A 17518-nucleotide genomic window follows, 5' to 3' on the forward strand; every position below is an offset into this window, starting at 1 on the left:
TGTCAAATCCCCCCTCACTCTTCTCTTCTGCAGACTAAATAAGCCCAGTTCTCTCAGCCTCTCCGCGTAAGTCAGGTGCCCCAGCCCTCTAATCATTTTCATTGCCCTCCGCTGGACTCTCTCAAATTTGTCCACATCCTTCCTGAGGTGGGGGGCCCAAAACTGGACGCAGTACTCCAGGTGTGGCCTCACCAGTGCCGAATAGAGGGGAATAATCACTTCCCTCGATCTGCTGGCACTGCTCCTACCAATATGCCGTTGGCCTTCTTGGCAACAAGGGCACACTGCTGACTCATATTCAGCTTCTCATCCACTGTAATCCCCAGGTCCTTTTCTGCAGAACTGCTGCTTAGCCAGTCGGTCCCCAGCCTGTAGCGGTGCATGGGATTCCTCCTTCCTAAGTGCAGGACTCTGCATTTGTCCCTGTTGAACCTCCTCAGATTTCTTTTGGCCCAGTCCTCCAATTTGTCTAGGTCACTCTGGACCCTTCCCTACCCTCCAGTGTATCTACCTCTCAGCAGCTCAGTAACGTACATACAGCTTGTAACAAAGGGACCCAGTGGCAGTTCACCCCCGTAACAGCCCGGTCTTTCCCCACAGGATGCTGCCGCTCACGGACTGGGTGCTGGAGCTGCTGAGCATGGAGCGGACCCCCTTCCGCGCCTACACCGTTTCCGCCCTGCTCCTTGCTCTGCTGGCCCTGCTCTTCCGCACCCTCCTGCAGCTTGGGAGATCCTGGCACCGCTACTATGTGACCTGCCAGCGGCTGCGCTGCTTCCCGGAGCCCCCGCGTCGCAACTGGCTGCTGGGACACTTGGGGATGGTAGGTGTCATGTCCCGTGGGGGCGAGAAGGGGGTGAGTGTCTTCTCTCCCCTCTTACTCCTTGTTGCCACTGAGACATGGCTTGACCCCTGCTGGGAGGAGCCACCCTGGCCCACTCCAAGGGAGGGGCTGGTAGAATAGCCCCTGAGAGGGCTGGGGGCAGGTGACCCTGCTGGTTCAAGCCTCTCCCTCTCTCCCAGGTGAAGGGCTTTGGCCCCAGCTGGTGCTGGCAAGGGGAGCATGGCATGGCAGGTTGCTCAGGGCGCCGTGCTCGCTGCAGCTGCATGACACATGGGAATGGGGTTGGGACCGAGCAGGGGTAGGAGACGAGGGTCCTGGGACAGCTCCACCAGGTTCTCAGCACGCGCCCTGTCTGGCACCAGAGTGAGCAGCGTCTGAACTCAGTCAGACTTCCTGACCCAACGAGGCGGGCCTGAGCTGGAGGCAGAGGCATTAGCCACGCTGCTGCTCCCCCTCCTGCTGTGGGTGGGGCCCTTCCTATGGCTGCTGGGTCTGATGCACCCCCGATACGGCAGGGCCCTGGGATCCACCTCTGGCACTGGATGGGGCAGGTGGGATGCCGGCCCACATGCAGAGTGAGACAGGGGTGCAAATGGCCCCCTAACCACTCAGTGCCCTGCACTCAAATGCCACATTCTCCAGGCAGGGCCCCAGGCTGAGCGTGGGATGTGCCCTGGTGGGTGGCTCTGGGTGCTGGTGCCCAGACACTTGCCCAGCGGCAGGGGCTCTAAGGGAACCAATCCATAGAAGCATCTCTGCTCACCACTGGCCCCTGCCATGCTCCCTGGCCCAGCCCCGTGACACCCCTGCCAGCCAGCTGCACCCCAATGGCTCTGCCTGCATTGGTGGTAAGTGGCCCCTGGGCCTGTTCGGCCGCCTTTGCTGTGGAGCAGGGAGGGTTATAAAGCCCCTGGCAGGCTGGCCCCACCTGGTGTAGCTTTGGCAAGGGCATAGCCAATCACCATGTGCTGTGACATCGGGCATTGCAGGAGCTCTGCCCCTCAGAGCACAGAGGGACCTAGGAGACCCAACTGGCTGCTTGGAGTGAGGCATGTTTGGCCTCAGAGCAGCCACCAGCGCAGTGAGGGGAGATAGGGTTGGTGTCGGAGGGTCCCCTGACACTAGGGGTCAGGCCAGTCTCTAGGTCCTTGGGGAGAGGGGCAGTCTCGGAAATGTATTGACTGCTCTGGGGAGCATCCCCCAAGATGGATGGGATGTGAGCACTGGGCCAGGAGTGAGGGTCTTGACAGATACACTTGGTGAGGCATTGCACACGGCAGTCCTGCCTCTGATCACAGGATCCGATTCTGCCCCTGCCTGGCATGCGCTGACTTGCTCAGGAGTCCCGGGTAGGATTGGGTCTCTCCTATATTAACTCTGCCCCGTCCCTCCTGCAGTTCATACCTGGTGAGGAGGGGCTGAGCCTGGTGTCCCAAACAGTGGCTACATTCTCCCAGGTCTTTGTGACATGGATGGGGCCCTTCCTGCCAGTCCTGTGCCTGGTGCACCCTGATTTCCTCAGGCCGATCACAACAGCCTCAGGTACGCTGACTCCTGGGGGTGGTGGTGAGGCTCTGAGGGTATGTCCGTACAGCATGTAGACACCTGTAGCTGGCTCGGGCTCAGCCTGTGGGGCTGTTACCCTGCAGTGTAGATATTCCAGCTGGGGCTGGAGCCTGGCCTCTGGGACCTCCTCCCTGTGGGATCCCAGATCTTGGGCTCCAGTTAAGCCCAAATGTCTATACCTCAGATTTACAGCCCTGAGTCCGAGTCAGCTGACATGGGCAGGTCCCGGGTGTCTACGTGCACTATAGACACAACTTGTGGGGCCAGAGATGGGAGACACCAGCTGGGCCCCTCTAGCCCGTCCCCTGGGAACCTATGCAGGACTGGCCCCAGCAATCTGTTCTCCAGGGCCCTGGCCAGGCTAGCTGTGAACATCCCAAGGGACAGGGCTCCCAGCCAGTCCCTTACCCCCAGTGTGACATCATGGTGGTATGAAGGCTTTCCTGACTTCCCCAGGGCAGGGCTGGGAGCCAGTCACCTGAGACCCTGCAGAGCAGCCCGACCAGAGCCCTGGGGAAGGCACCAGACAGGACAATCCGCCTGGGGAGCTAATGGCCGTCTCCCTGCAATAGCTCCTCGGAGTCCGCACTGTCCAGCCTGGGTTTCCCTCTGCTCCAGCTCAACCCCCCACCCCCGTGGGTCACAGCCCTCGTGTTCTCATACATAATCAGTGCAGGCCCCTTGGCTCAACTGACTCGCTCCTCTGCCCGGGTGAACCAATCCTTCCCTGCCACCTTGGCTGCTCTCCCCTGTGTTCTGCACTGTGTGGGCCCAGCAGCCTCTTCTGGCCTTGACCCCTGGGATTGGTTTACTGTCCAGGGGGCCCAGAGCTGAATGCAGGGTGGGTCAGGCCAGGAGGGACCATTCTGCTCCTCTAATCTGACTGCCGGTGTCACACAAGGCAGAGACCCTCCCCAGAGCTCCCTTCAGCCAGCCCCAAGCTCCTGGCTGTGCTGGAGGGAGCGTTACAAAGGGACAGCCCATCTCCATGTAAAGACTCCCAGGGATGGCAAAGCCCCTGTGTCCCTGGGCCAGCTGTTCCTGTTAGGGGGCTTATTCCTTCACCCACTTACTTCCCTGGTCCTTCTCGCATGAACAGAGAGCAACAATACCCGAAATCCAAAGGTGCAAACAATTCGATGTTTATTGGGGTGAACTTCCAGCAAGCATGATTCCAGTTTCCTTCCTTAGTATCTTCCTTCCCAGCTCTGACACCACAGAGCCTTACACCTGTGTCCCTGTTCCCATTCCTGCCCTTAGCCAAACATTATTCCAATTTCCCCAGCCCCATTCCCTGTTCCCATTTCCCTCACCCACATGCCCACCCCCTCCCACCCACACCCACTCACTTCCTCATTGACTACAGATTATATAGTAAAACTTGAGTTCTGCTTAGCTATACCTTAACCAATCATTTTCCTGAAATTTAACTAACCAGTCCTAACATACTGTAAGATGATTATGTACCCAATTATATCCCACCACCTTAATTAGTTTACACCCAGCAAAATTAATTATACAGCAGACAGGAACAATCACAGAACCAGACAGAGATTATACAGACAAACAATAGCAAAGTGGGAACTATAATGACAAGACAATACAGAAATGAGGATTTCACATCCCAGCTATTGATAAGTGAGTTCTTGCCAGACAGGATGCTATCAAACTAAGTTTCCTTTTACATTTTCTAGGCACTTCCCTTTCTCTGGAGGTGATAGGAATACAATCCTGTCCTGATAGTGCCTGACAGCCCAATAGCCCCTTATTTCAGTGTGACTAGTTTGGAATGTGAGGAGGTGACCGGTCGCTTCCCAGCTTATGGCTGCCTCTGCTGCTTAGCCAAAGGCCTTAGCTAAGAACAGGGCCTCAGACTGTCACAGTAAGAGAAGACCCTTACACCAGCAGACAGTGATTTTGATTCTTTCTTTTATACCTCTATAACTAGCCAAGTGATAAGAATACACTTAAATTCTTAGGGGATAGGCCTTTACAGACAGGCCTGAATATCTATATCCTAACAGTTCCCAGGGCTCGATCCCCTCCCTGTTAAACACCTGCACTGTGTTGTCAGTCTGAGTTCGTTCCCGCTGGATCTGACTCTGCCGCTGTCTGCTGGATGGCAGAGCCCCCTGCTGCCAGGCGTCCCTGCCCATGGAGGGGCTGGTAGCTGGGATCTAGGCACCTCTTTTCCTGCCCTTGAAGAAATTAAATCCGTTGGGCTCCTGTGGCCTCCCCCAGAGAGGCAGGTTTCCCAGAGCTTGAGGTGTTCTGGTGGCTCCTCCCAGACCCCTCCCCAGCTGTCGCTGTGCTATTTGAGGTGGGGGCACATTGGAGGGAGGGGCTATTGCCTCCCTGCTCCATTGCGGGACAGCTCTGCCCAGGCAGCCCCAGGAAGCTTCAGCCTGTCTCTGGGGCCGTGCTGCAGTGGAAACCTTGTCGGACAGGCTGGGCTGTGCAGCTCTACAGAATCCCCTTTTCCCCCCCGGGCGGTTCTGGGTCCCCCCTGGAGGACAGGCTGCCTTAGTCCAGCTCCTCCAGCTCCCTTGATGTGACTGCTCTTGCTGCAGGCCACTGTCTGCACCAGCTCACCCTGGGCAAAGGCCGTCAACGTGCTCTGTGCAGGGAGGCAGGGGAATAAAATGGGGCCATGTAGCTGCGGGGGCCAGGTGTTTGGGGGGTGGGGTCTTCCTTGTGCCCTAGTTTGTACCAGTTCCTGTTTGGCTCTTGAGAGATTGTGTCATTTACTGCTTTGGGGCATCCAGCCCAGCCCCTGCTACTCTCTGGATCCAGGGGCACCCAGAAGGCTGCCTGCTGCCATAGGGGGATGGGGCAGAGTCCCACTGGGGTGTGGGCGAGGAGGGCAGGAGCAGGCAGAACGCCTCCAGGTGTCCCAGCACCGCCAGCGCAGGCCCCTCTCTGGTGAGCGAGTTGCTGGGGCTGTGCGCTGCAGGGGGACGCGCGATGAGCTGAAGCCAGACTCCGACGGAATCCAGCCCCCAGCCTGGTCGGTGCTCCCTGGCCTGGGGGCTCCTGCTCCAGCCTCTTCTGCCCCCTTGCGGAGGGGACGTCTGTCCCCGTTAACGTACTGCTGCCACTCTTCCCAATTAGCCCTGCTCCAAGTGGCGCCTGGGCCCGCAGGGCCAAGGGCACGTGGAGCTACGCTGGGGCTTGTTTGCTCATCCCTGAACTGCTGCCCTGCAGGGTGGTTGAGAAGTGACTCTGGAAGTTTCACCAGGGCCCTAAGTCCAGAGCCAAAGCAACAAATAGAAATGCTGCCCCTCCCCGCCAGCCTAGCATCCAGCCCTACCCCGCCAGCCCTTTGTATGACTCGCTGTGCCCAGGAGCCCAGTGCAGTCTGCGGGAACTTTGTAAACAATCCCGTTGCTGATGCAGCAGCGGGAACAGAGTCCGGCTCCCTCCCCCAGTGCCAGGTGGGCTTGGCAGGACACAGAGAAGGGAGGTCTGGCCTTAGTCCTCAAAGCCAGCAGCTGGGTCTGAGCAATGAACGTTGCTCCCTGGAGCAGAGCTGGATGTCACGGGGCCAGGAGAGAGGTGCTTCGGGGCTCAGGAGCCCTCAGTCTCCTGCTCAGCTCAGCTGGATAGCAGAGAAGCGCAGGGCAGGGATGCAGTGCTGGGGCTGTGTGAATGCATGTAGCCAGTTCATGCCGGGGCTGAGGGCTCATGCTCGCTGCCCACTGAGCCCCCGGGTTCACCTCTGCACGGAGAATGGCTGGGAGCCGTGTTTGCAATAACACAGGGAGCCCCAAGTGGCCCCATCCAACCGACTGCCAGGTGAGGGCAGCCCTCCCTCCCCCATTAGAAATGAAGCCAGAGGCGCTCTGAGAGCAGCCAGCAGTTGGTCTGCTTGGGGAGCTGCTGCTCCTGCAGTGGGCTGAGTCGGGCGCTGGGCCCAGCATGTCGCCCTGGCCGGAGACGTGGCCGGAGTCCCAGCTGGCCCGTGGCTAACCCATGGCTCCTCGTTGTAGGGTCAGAACAGGGAGGAGGGGATGCAGTGCGTAGATGAGCTCGTCGGGCGCTACGGCCACTCCTGCCTTTGGTGGTTTGGGCCCTGGTTTCCCATTCTCCGGCTCTTCCACCCAGAGGCCGTTAAACCCGTGCTGCTGGAGTCAGGTAGTGAGGGTGGCCCCAGCCCCAGGAGTTTGTGTGTCCGTCTGTCTGTCTGTCCTGGGGCTCAGCAGGGGTTGGATTCCCAGCAGGCGCCTGGAGCTCTCGATGTTATGTGTGCTGCACCCGCCATGACGGGACCTCTAGGGACATGGGCCCAGTGGTGAGAGGGCAGCTGCTCCCTAGAAAAGCCCCCGGCCAGGAGGACTGGCTGCTGAGACCAGCCCTCCTCCACGTGGCTGAGGAGGAAGCTGCCTGGCTGTCGGGGCTGGGGGAAGGGATCAGGTCTCAGGCCGAGCTCAGCTCGGCAGGTGGCTGTTCATTGGGCTGCTTGTCTGGCTGGGTGCTGCCAACCCAGGGTCCTTAGTGAGTCCCCCTGGCCCCAGAGGAGTTAGGGCAGAGGCTGTAGCCATCCCTTAGCGTCCTGAGAGGAGCACGTCTGGCTGGCTGAAGCCCAGCTGGAGCTGCCGTCAGGCTCTGGGCCAGTGACTCATGGGAGCAAAGGTTCATTGCAGCCCTGCCAGCATCCCTGGCTGGTGATAGGCGAGTGGGGGATCTGATAGCATCCAGCTGGCTCAGGGACACCTTCATCAACTCAGTCCATGGTCCCAAAGGGGGCATGGCAGGGCTGTGGGGTGAAGGGGACAATGAGGGAGGTGGTCCAGGGGAGAAACAGGTCAGGGAGAGTCATAAGGACCAAATGGCCGATATTCTTGGGGGGGCCTATGGGGAGCAGCAGAGAGATACTGTTGTGGGGGTGCATGGCCGTGAGGCTAGTGGGATGTTGGGCGTGGGGGAATCTGGGGAATGGTGCAGAGAGGGGGTGGTCCTGGGGCTAGTGGTGCAGGGGGGGCAGTTTCTGCCCCTATTGTCTCTGGCTGACCCAGGGAGAGGAGCAGCTGTGGCCAGCTCAGTCTCAGAGAGCTGGGCCTGCCAAGCCACCTTTGCCCGTCTCCCATGTCACCCACCCGAGTGCCAGCCATTCGCCCAGCCCTGCGAGGTAGGGAGTCACTGAGGTACAGAGGGGGCAGGGGACTCACACAGCATGTCCATGTAAGAGACAGGAATAGAACCCAGGAGTCCTGGCTCCCAGCCCCCTCCAGACCCTGCTGTAGCCACAGGATCCCCACTCTGCTCGCAGAGCCAGGGAATACAGCTAATAGGGAGTTTTAAGGATGCCAAGCTCTCTATTGTGAAGGCCCCACGTGAGGGCCAAACTCACGCAGTCCGTGGGTCACAGGCACTGCCCCAGGAGGAGTCTCTGTCGCGCTGCAGGCCCGGCCCAGGCTGCGGATGCTGCTTGTGCCCCGTGTCCTCCTACCTGTCTGTGACTTGCTCAGAGCAAGCCTGCTCTGCGTGAGGGGCCTGGTGGCTCAGCACCTGGTCCCTGTCGTGTGGCTCCTTCACGCTGTTCACTGAGCCTGTCCCGTTGCCCCAGCAGCCACCCTCCTGGCTCCTAGGGTAGAGCCTGGAGCAGGGTGTCCAGCAGGGTTCTGCCTTGTCTGATGGGGGCTGCTTTCACAGGGCGATGCGCCAAGGCTCCTTAGGAAACAGCCTGTGGAGCAGGTGGGCACTGGACAGACCCACATTCCTGCAGCTGCCCCTTTCCAGACCAAAAGGGGGCCCATTGGAGCTGCAGCTCCAGCCGGGGCTCTGATAACAGTAGTCCTGCACTCCTTCCCTGTGTCCTAAACCGTGTATGTGTGTGTGAGCGCTAACGCCAGGGTGCACCCCATTACCGCCCCCAGGGCCGTGTGCGTCTGAGCACTAACACCGGGGTGCGCCCATCTCTGTTCCACTCTGCCGTGTGTGTGTCTCAGCACTAAACCCCAGGTGTGCCGCATCTCTGCACCCCCGAGCCATGTGTGTCTCAGCACTAACCCCTGGGCCTGCCGGTCTCTGGTCTCCCCCACAGTTGCCATCGCACCCAAGGACTACCTGTTCTACGGCTTCCTGAAGCCCTGGCTAGGTGAGTGCCCTTTCTTCTGGGCTTGGATCTGTTGTGCTTGGTGTCATGGGGCCCGGACCCCAGGGGAGGGGCTTGTGGGGAATGGAGGGTGTGATGTTCCCCTCTGGTGTTATCTGGACCGATGATCAGCTAGGTCACTCCAATCCTTGACTCTGGGAGCCAGCCTTACCCTGCTCTTCTGTGAGAACCCCCACTCTGGGGCTGTTCACACACAGCCCCTGGCATGTAAGCTGCTCCTTGGTCTGTGCAATTGAATGACACTAGCCAATATCTCTGGTCCCAGACACAACCCTAGGAACCTCCGTCTTGCAGTGTCCAGTTATGCCCGCTGCAAGCTTATGAGATTTCATCAATTTAACAAAGAAATTGATATTTACCAGGCTTGTTCTCCCAAGGGGAGTCTCTGACACACTTCAAACGAAATGCACTGCGTCAGGTAGAATAAACAAAGAGATTTATTGACTACAAAGATAGATTTAAGTGATTTATAAGTCAAAGCAAAACAAGTCGGATTTGGTCAAACAAAATGAAAGCAAAACACATTCTAAGCTGATCTTAACGCTTTTATTGTCCTTACAAATTTAGATGCTTCTCACCACAGGCTAGCTGGTTGTCCTTCAGCCAGGCTCTCCCCTTTGATCAGCGCTTCAGTGGCTTGGTGAGGTCTGTAGATGGAGGTGGAAGAGAGAAGAAGACCATGGCAAATGTCTCTCCCTTTTATCATGTTCTTTCTTCCCTCTTGGCTGTGTCCCCCCACCCTGACCCTTCAGGGTCAGGTGAGCATTACCTCATCGCAGTCCCTGACTGATCAAGGGAAGGGGAGTGACTCACCAAGTTCCTACACCAAAGGCTCTTAAGCAAAGTAAGCTATCGTGGGATAAGAGGGAAGGTCCTTTCTGGATCAGTAACTGGTTAAAAGACTGGAAACAAAGGGTGGGAATAAATGGTCAGTTTTCAGAATGGAGAGAGGTAATAGTGGTGTCCCCCAGGGGTCTGTACTGGGACCAGTCCCATTCAACATATTCATAAATGATCTGGAAAAGTGGGTAAAGAGGTGACGAAATTTACAGATGATACAAAACCGCTCAGGATAAGTCCAAAGCAGACTGCAAAGAGTTTCAAAAGAATCTCTCCAAACTGGGTGACTGGGCAACAAAATGGCAGATGAAATTCAATGCTGATAAATGCAAAGTAACGCACATTGGAAAACATAATCCCAACTATACATAAATAATGATGGGGCCTGAATCAGCTGATACCACTCAAGAAAGAGATCTTGGAGTCATTGTGGATAGTTATCTGAAAACATCCACTCAATGTGCTGCGGCAGTCAAAGAAGCGAACTGAATGTTGGGAACCATTAGAAAAGGGAGAGATAATAATGCAGAAAAATATCATATTGTCTCTATATAAATGCATGGTACCCCCACATCTTGAATACTGCATGCAGGTGTGGTTGCTCCATCTCAAAAAAGATATATTGGACGTGGAAAAGGTTCATAAAAGGGCAACAAAAATGACGAGGGGTATGGGACAGGTTCCATATGAGGAAAGATTAAAAAGACGGGGATTTTTCAGCTTGGAAGAGAGACGACAAAGGAGGGATATGGCCACTGTTGGCAGACAGGAGACTGGGCTGGATGGACCATCGAGCTGATCCAGTCTGTCCATTCTTATGTCAGTGTGGAGCTGGAGCTACTCGTGCCATAGCCGTGAGCACCAGCACATGGGTGTGCCCAGGATCACACACACGCCTTCACATGCGCACGTACCTCTGTGTGCATACCACCACGCACCTGCACGTACACACACGCATGCACCTGCATGGTCATGCCCACACGTGCCCCCACAAACACACACATGCTTCACTCACACCCCCACCCATGCACGCATTGCACACGTGCACGCACTCTCGTGCTGCCCAACATGCACCAGGGAGGTTGATTCTCGCTGAGCACCCCAGCTGGCTGCGACTCAGCGGGCTGCAGGGGGCCTGGGCTGCGGGATCTCTGCCAGGGCTCTGAGCTGAGCGCCTGTCATCTCAGGGGACGGTTTGCTGCTGAGCAATGGTCCGAAATGGGTGCGGCACCGGCGCATGCTGACGCCAGCCTTCCACTTCGACATCCTGAAGCCCTACATGAAGATCTTCAACCAGAGCACTGACATCATGCATGTGAGTAACCCCCTCCCGTCATGGCACCAAATCTATGCCTGTGCCTCTGGCCCCTCCCACGGCACACACTGCCCTGGCACCCGCCAGCCTGCCCGGGACCCTCCCCCATGGCACACAGTGCCCTGGCACCTTTCAAATCCCAGCCTGCCCATGACCCTCCCGCCATGGCACACGCTGCCCTGCCACCCCCAGCCTGCCCAGGACCCTCCCCCATGGCACACAGTGTCCTGGCACCCGCCAGCCTGCCCATGGACCCTCCCCCCCCACGGCACACACTGCCTTGGCACCCGCCAGCCTGCCCGTGGACCTTCCCCCATGGCACACAGTGCCCTGGCACCCTTCAAATCCCAGTCTGCCCGTGACCCTCCCGCCATGGCACACACTGCCCTGGCACCATGCCACCCCCCAGCCTGCCCATGAGCCTCCTGCCATGGCACACACTGCCCTGGCACCTGCTAGCCTGCCTGGGACCCTCCCCCCACGGCATATGCTACCCTGGCATCTGCCAGCCTGCCTGGGACCCTCCCCCCACACGGCACACACTGTCCTGGCAGCCTTCAAACCCCAGCCTGCCCGTGACCCTCCCCCCAATGGCACACGCTGCCCTGCCACCCACAGCCTGCCCAGGACCCTCCCCCATGGCACACAGTTCCCTGGCACCATTCAAATCCCAGCCTGCCCGTGATCCTCCCCCCATGGCACACACTGCCCTGGCACCATGCCACCCCCCCGCCTGCCCGTGTACTCTCCCCCCCATGGCACACACTGCCCTGGCACCTGCCAGCCTGCCTGGGACCTTTCCCCCTATGGCACACAGTGCCCTGGCACCCTGCCACCCCCAGCCTGCCCGTGACCCTCCCCCCATAGCACACGCTGCACTAGTGCCTTCCTCCCTTGGCATATGTGGAACCAGCAGCCTGCCCTCCCCATGCCTCCCCCACACACTATGCAATATGCTGTACCATCACTACGCAGTGCTTCTGGCCCTGCACCGCCCCCCGGGCATATACTGCACCGATACCCTGCCCGCCCACCCGCCTGTCCACTGCTCTTTCACCTGCCCCCACCACATGCCCAGCCCTGTCACTGCACCAGTCCACTAGCCTCCTCCCCTGTCTGCTTGCCTGTCTCTGACGCTGGCCCACCCGCATTGCATGGGCACTGGGCTCCGCAGTGCTGTCCCTGCAGGCAGCTGCTCGGGGGCGGCTCTCACGGGCACTGTTCCCCCACAGGCCAAGTGGCGCCGGCTGGTGGCGTCAGGCTCCACCTCCCTGGACATGTTTGGTCAGATCAGCCTCATGACCCTGGACAGTTTGCAGAAATGCGTCTTCAGCTACAACAGCAACTGCCAGGAGTGAGTGACGCGGGGGCAGCTCCCCCAGCAGGGCCCCGCGCTGACCCGAGGGTGGGAGCCCCCTCACTGGGGGAGGTCAGAGTGGGGAGAATGGGCTGCAGGGTCCCTCCCTCCCTTCCTGGCCTGGCCCCAGTGAGCCTGGCCGGATTCACGGAATGGGTCCCTGAACTGGAGATCCCAGGGCGGGGAGGGTGTTACTGCAGGCCTGGGCAGGGGCTCTCCAGTGGGTGTCTGGAGGCGTTGGGGGGTTGCTATAGTGGCTGCACCCCGGGTCAGCACTGGGGGTGGAGCTCCTGCAGCTCGCTGCGCGGAGGCTGGTGCTTGGTGCTTGCACTCGCAGATCTGTCTGCTAACGCCTGTGGGGTCGGCATGGCTGTGCTGTGACTCGCTTGGGGGATGATCCTGCTGTTGCATGCCTCTCGCTGCCAGGAAGCTCCTCACCTCAGTCCCATCACCCCAGAACCCTCCTGCCCCCAGTTTATACGTGTACTGCAGGGCCCTCGTCGGCAGCTTGTACCTGTTTTACTGCACTGGTGCACATACAGACATGAGTATAATTCTTGAGGTTCAGATTTATAGCCGAGATGGAGAGCTTTGCAGAGGCAAAGAGTTCTTTCAGAAATAGTCCATTGGTTATAGTCCAGTGTTTATATTCAGGGCGGTCCAGTCAGAACTGGGATCTCAGTCCTTGTGGCTTAGGCTTCCCCTGCATGAAGCCTCAAGCAGATCTGAGATAAACAGGATCAGGACCCAAGGGTCTTTTTATACAACTCCAGGCCTTCTTTGACAGGTTGGAGTCCTTAGACCAACAATAGGCAATCGGGGCAACTCTGAAGTAGGTCCATCACCGGTAATTAGCTACACGAAGTAACACAAGGCAGTTGCCGGTTTTTCCACCAGTCGCAGATGATTGGCTGTACATTTCAAAGAGAGAGGAATACAGCGACGATATCCTGCGTTTACAGTTCATTGATGTTCTTTTGATCTCTGAATTAACCGAATACAGCATGGACAGGGACTGTTTGATTACATTGGTGACCTCTGCTAGTATGTACGTAAATACCCAAAACCACAAACGTGATCTCCCCATATGTTTTTAAGGGTTGAATCTGAGTCATTTGTCCTGCAGGATGCTTAACCCTTTCTGGTCATTTGTCACCGTCCCACACTGGCTGAGCCGCAGCAGCAGCCAGAGGCACCCAAGCTTGGTCCCTTCCCCGCCGGCCGGCCCGGAGATCCCGTGGCTGGGAGATCACGCCATCGCTCTGTGGCGAGGCCCAGCCCGCCGGGATCCCCCAGCTCTGATCAGGGGGACCCCGCCCCGGCCTGTCAGGCACATGCTGGCCTGTTGTGTTGCAGGACACCCAGTGACTACATCGCAGCCATCCTGGAACTCAGCTCCCTGGTGGTGGGACGCCAGCACCGCCTGCTCCTGCACTGCGACTTCCTGTTCCGCCTGTCACCCGACGGGCGGCGCTTCCGGCGCGCCTGCGACACCGTGCACCGCTTCACGGCCGACGTGGTGCAGCGGCGCCACCAGGCCCTGAGCCACCGGGGCAGGGAGGCCTGGCTCAAATCCAAGCAGGGCAGGACGGTGGACTTCATTGACATCCTGCTCCTGGCCAAGGTAACATGGTGGGGGGGCCTGCCCCGTGGGGGTGGGCGGAGGTCAAGGATGTCCTGCGATTGGCCAAGGGGACATGGGGGGGCCTGCCCCGTGGGGGTGGGGGGAGGTCACGGATGTCCTGCGATTGGCCAAGGGGACATGGGGGGCCTGCCCCATGGGGGTGGGCGGAGGTCACGGATGTCCTGCGATTGGCCAAGGGGACACAGTGGGAGATCCTGCCCTCGGGAGTGTGGGGGTTCGTTGACGTCCAGGGCAGGGCCTGGAGTTCCCATTTGGCACTGCCAGAGAGTCCTGGGGAGCCAGGTGGAAGGTGCTGTGTGATGTCTGTCAACCGGGACTTGCCCCCCGGCCCAGCTCTCTGGGGCGGCCCAGCCAGAGCTGCCTTCCCAGCATGCTCAGCGTGGAGCGATATGAACTGCACTTGGCAACATGAGGCTGGCATCTCTGGGGAGCTCTAACACCAGAGCCAGGCTGGGCATGGGGGAAGGGGAGAGCCCACCTTGGGGCCTGGGGCTGTGGGGCAGGGCAGGGACTGCCTCTTTCCCCGGGCTGGGTGGAGGGGAGATGGCCAAGCTCACTCCACCCCAAGATGTCCCATCCTCCCAGGCTCTGAAGTGGGGGAGGCGTGGGCCGGTGGGGCTGGGGTCCCTGAGTCACGGGGAGCCAGGTTACCCGTCCAGCAGTGTGTGCTTTGTGCAGGATGAGGACGGCCAGGACCTGTCAGACGAGGACATCGCAGCTGAGGCCGACACCTTCATGTTTGAGGGTGAGGAGCCCCCCTGGAGAGGAGGTGGGGGGGCTCGCCTGCTGACCTCACAGCCTCATGTGGGAGGATGGGGTCTCCGCAGATGACATGGGGGGGAGGGCAGGAGAGCTGGGTTCAGTCCCTGGCTCTGAGTGAGCTGGGTGTGCCTTTCCGTGAAATGGGGCTAAGACAGATCTGCCCCTGGGCACTGCCAGACAGTCCCAGCAACGGAGGAGGTGGTGGTAGTGGAGACAGATGCTCAGAGTCACCCCATTTGCCCTGCAGGCACGAGGGGCCTGGAGTTCCCAGCTGGCACTGCCAGAGAGTCATGGGGAGCAAGGCCCCGGAGGAGGTGCTGGCAGGGGGAGGGTCCCTCCAGCCCCGGACTCTCCATGGTCCCTCTCTGCCCCCGCGGCTCTCACGCTGCGCTGGCCTCTCTCTCTGCAGGCCACGACACCACAGCCAGCGGCCTCTCCTGGCTGCTGTATAACCTGGCCTGTCACCCCGAGTACCAGGAGCGCTGCCGGGAGGAGATCAAGGACTTACTGCGGGACAAGGAGTCGGAGGAGGTTGAATGGTGAGATGGCTGCTTCAGCTGCAGTGCTGACCCCCAGCACCCCCACTTCCACGCCCTGTAGTTCCAGCACAGCCCCCACCCCACCTGTGAGGGTTAGCCCAGCCGCTGCCCTTCCCTCCCCTCCCCTCCCCTCCCCACCAGTCTATGCCTAGCACTGGGGTCCCTTCACCTCTGCCAGCCCCACAAGCTGGAGGGCTTCCCCTGCAAGATGGCCCTAGGCTGCTCCCCAGTGCCCGAGGGCCCTGCTGCTCTGGGTTTTGCGTGTCCCGCCCTGGATGCCCAAGGACCCTGCCACTCAGATGTGCATGCTCCCCCCCCCCCGCCCCGTCACGGTGTTGTTTGTCCCCTCAGTGCCAGCTCCATGCCTATGCGAGTCTGTCCCAGCCCCATTGCCTGGCTCATGGGCTCACACTGGGCCCCCCATGCATCCACCTCTGGGGCCAGCGCTAAGCTCTGTTCTCTGCAGGGAGGACCTGTCCCGGATGCCCTTCTCCACCATGTGCATCAAGGAGAGTCTGCGTCTGCACCCGCCTGTCACGGCCGTGTCCCGGCGCTGCACCGAGGACATCAAACTGCCTGACGGACGTGTCCTACCCAAAGGTACCAGCCTTCTTCCCTGCCCCCCAACCAGGGGCATGGCACCGGAACTGGGCCCATAACCCCTGTGGTGCACAACCCCTCCCCTCCTTCTCCCTTTCCTCTCTCTAATGAGGCAGTTTCCTCTCTGGCAGGGAACGTCTGTCTGATCAGTATCTATGGGACGCATCACAATCCTGCTGTCTAGCCGGAGCCCCAGGTACCACTGGTTACTCTGTTCTGCCCCTTTGGCTCTACTCCACCCCACGGCCACCTCCAGCGTGGCACCAGGGGGCGCTGTGCTGCAGAGAGTGGGATTGCGGGGCTCAGTAGGGGCACTGTCCCCTCGGAGTCATTGCTGACCCAATGCCCCAGCGTGGCACCAGGGGGTGCTGAAGCGCCATCAAAGTAGCAGCTTCCGATTCCCAGTGACCCTCCCCAGAGAGGAAGCTCCTCCCCCCCCCAGCTCGCCTAGAGGGGAGTGAGGGTCGCACCCCCATTCACACTGGGTGGGGATGGGTCACTGAGTGCTGGGTGGAGGCAGAACCATCCCCGCTGCCAGCGCATGGCCCCAGTCAGAAGCTCACTCTTGGGGAGCCTGGTGCCCAAGCTGCACCCGGGGAGGGGCTGCCTTTGCTCCCCCTTGGCTCCGGGACCAGCCCCACACCCCACCCTTCGCCCTCGCTCCCCTCACCGTGCCTTGTGCTTGCTGCTCCAGGTCTATAACCCACACCGCTTCGACCCAGAGAACTCCAAGAACCAGCCCCCACTGGCCTTCATGCCCTTCTCTGCTGGACCCAGGTAACCTGCCTGCCGGGCTCAGAGCCCCTCGCCGCACGAACTGCCCCCTCCCCCACCCCCGGCTGCCCACCAGCAAGCGGCTCCCTGGCTGCAGTGAAGCATTGTGGGACAGGCAGGAGGTGGCCTCTGGTCAGTGCTGGGGCCAGCTGTTATTGCTGAGGATCTGTCCCTTCTCCCACAGGGGGGAGGGCTCCCCCCAGCATCTGTCTGTCCCTGCTCCCCCATCCCTGCCCTCACAGGGGGTGTGGCTTCCAGGCGAAGAGCACCGGCTGACACCCCTGGCTTTCTCGCAGGAACTGCATCGGGCAGAACTTCGCCATGGCAGAGATGAAGGTGGTGCTGGTGCTGACCCTGCTGCGCTTCGCCCTGCGGCTGGACCAGAGCAGGCCCGTGCGGCGCAAGCCCGAGCTGATCCTGCGCAGCGAGAACGGGCTGTGGCTGCACCTGGAGCCGCTGGGGCCCAGCCGTGAGGGCCGGCCCCCCGCACCGCGCTCCTAGGGCCGTGCGCTCCCGCCCGCTGCGGGGATCCAGCCTGCTCCGCACAGCTCAGGGGCCTGCCGAGTGGAGGACCAGGTGGGGATCATGGTGGGGCCAGCTCTCTCCTCTAATCTAGACCAGCCCTCTGTACCAAAGGAGGCGCTGTGGGGTCCGGGCATGGGGCCCCTCAGGTGCTGCAGGCTCCTTTCAGACACCAGCTGCTTAGCCCTCCCCTACCTGCCCCTGGGAGGCAGGGTGACAAGTGCCTCTCCCCAGCCCCGCTGGATGCCCACGGCCACCTGGTGACTCAATGTCAGAGCTAGAAATGGAGCCAAGCAGCCAGGCTCCCGGCGCTGCCCGCTCACAGTCTGGGCGACCCTTTGGCCTGCGTTCCCTGCCCCCACTGGCCAGAGGCAGGGTGCCAAGCTGTCTGGCCACTAGTCTAGGATGTGGGAGACCCATGTTCAATTCCCTGCTCTGCCACAGGCTCCCTGAGTGGCCTTGGGAAAGTCACTCAGCCTCTGGCCCTCAACTCCCATCAGTGCAATGGGGCTAATGGGCCTGCCCACAGGGGATGAGGGTAAATGCAGTTGGGGGGTGAAGTGCCACATACTTATGGTGGGGCATCTAAGAACACGTGGTCAATAACCCTAAATGCTGTGGGCTTGTTAGTGGAGCAGC

General features: G+C 59.9%; 1 pseudogene; it reads left to right on the top strand.

The window, feature by feature from the left end:
• The first annotated feature begins 601 nt into the window (after window positions 1-601).
• On the top strand, window positions 602-16858 carry LOC144277567 (ultra-long-chain fatty acid omega-hydroxylase-like; annotated as a pseudogene).
• The last annotated feature ends 660 nt before the right edge of the window (window positions 16859-17518 follow it).

Source organism: Eretmochelys imbricata, chromosome 20 (assembly GCF_965152235.1).
Source record: "Eretmochelys imbricata isolate rEreImb1 chromosome 20, rEreImb1.hap1, whole genome shotgun sequence".
In the NCBI taxonomy this organism is placed as follows: Eukaryota; Metazoa; Chordata; order Testudines; family Cheloniidae; genus Eretmochelys; species Eretmochelys imbricata.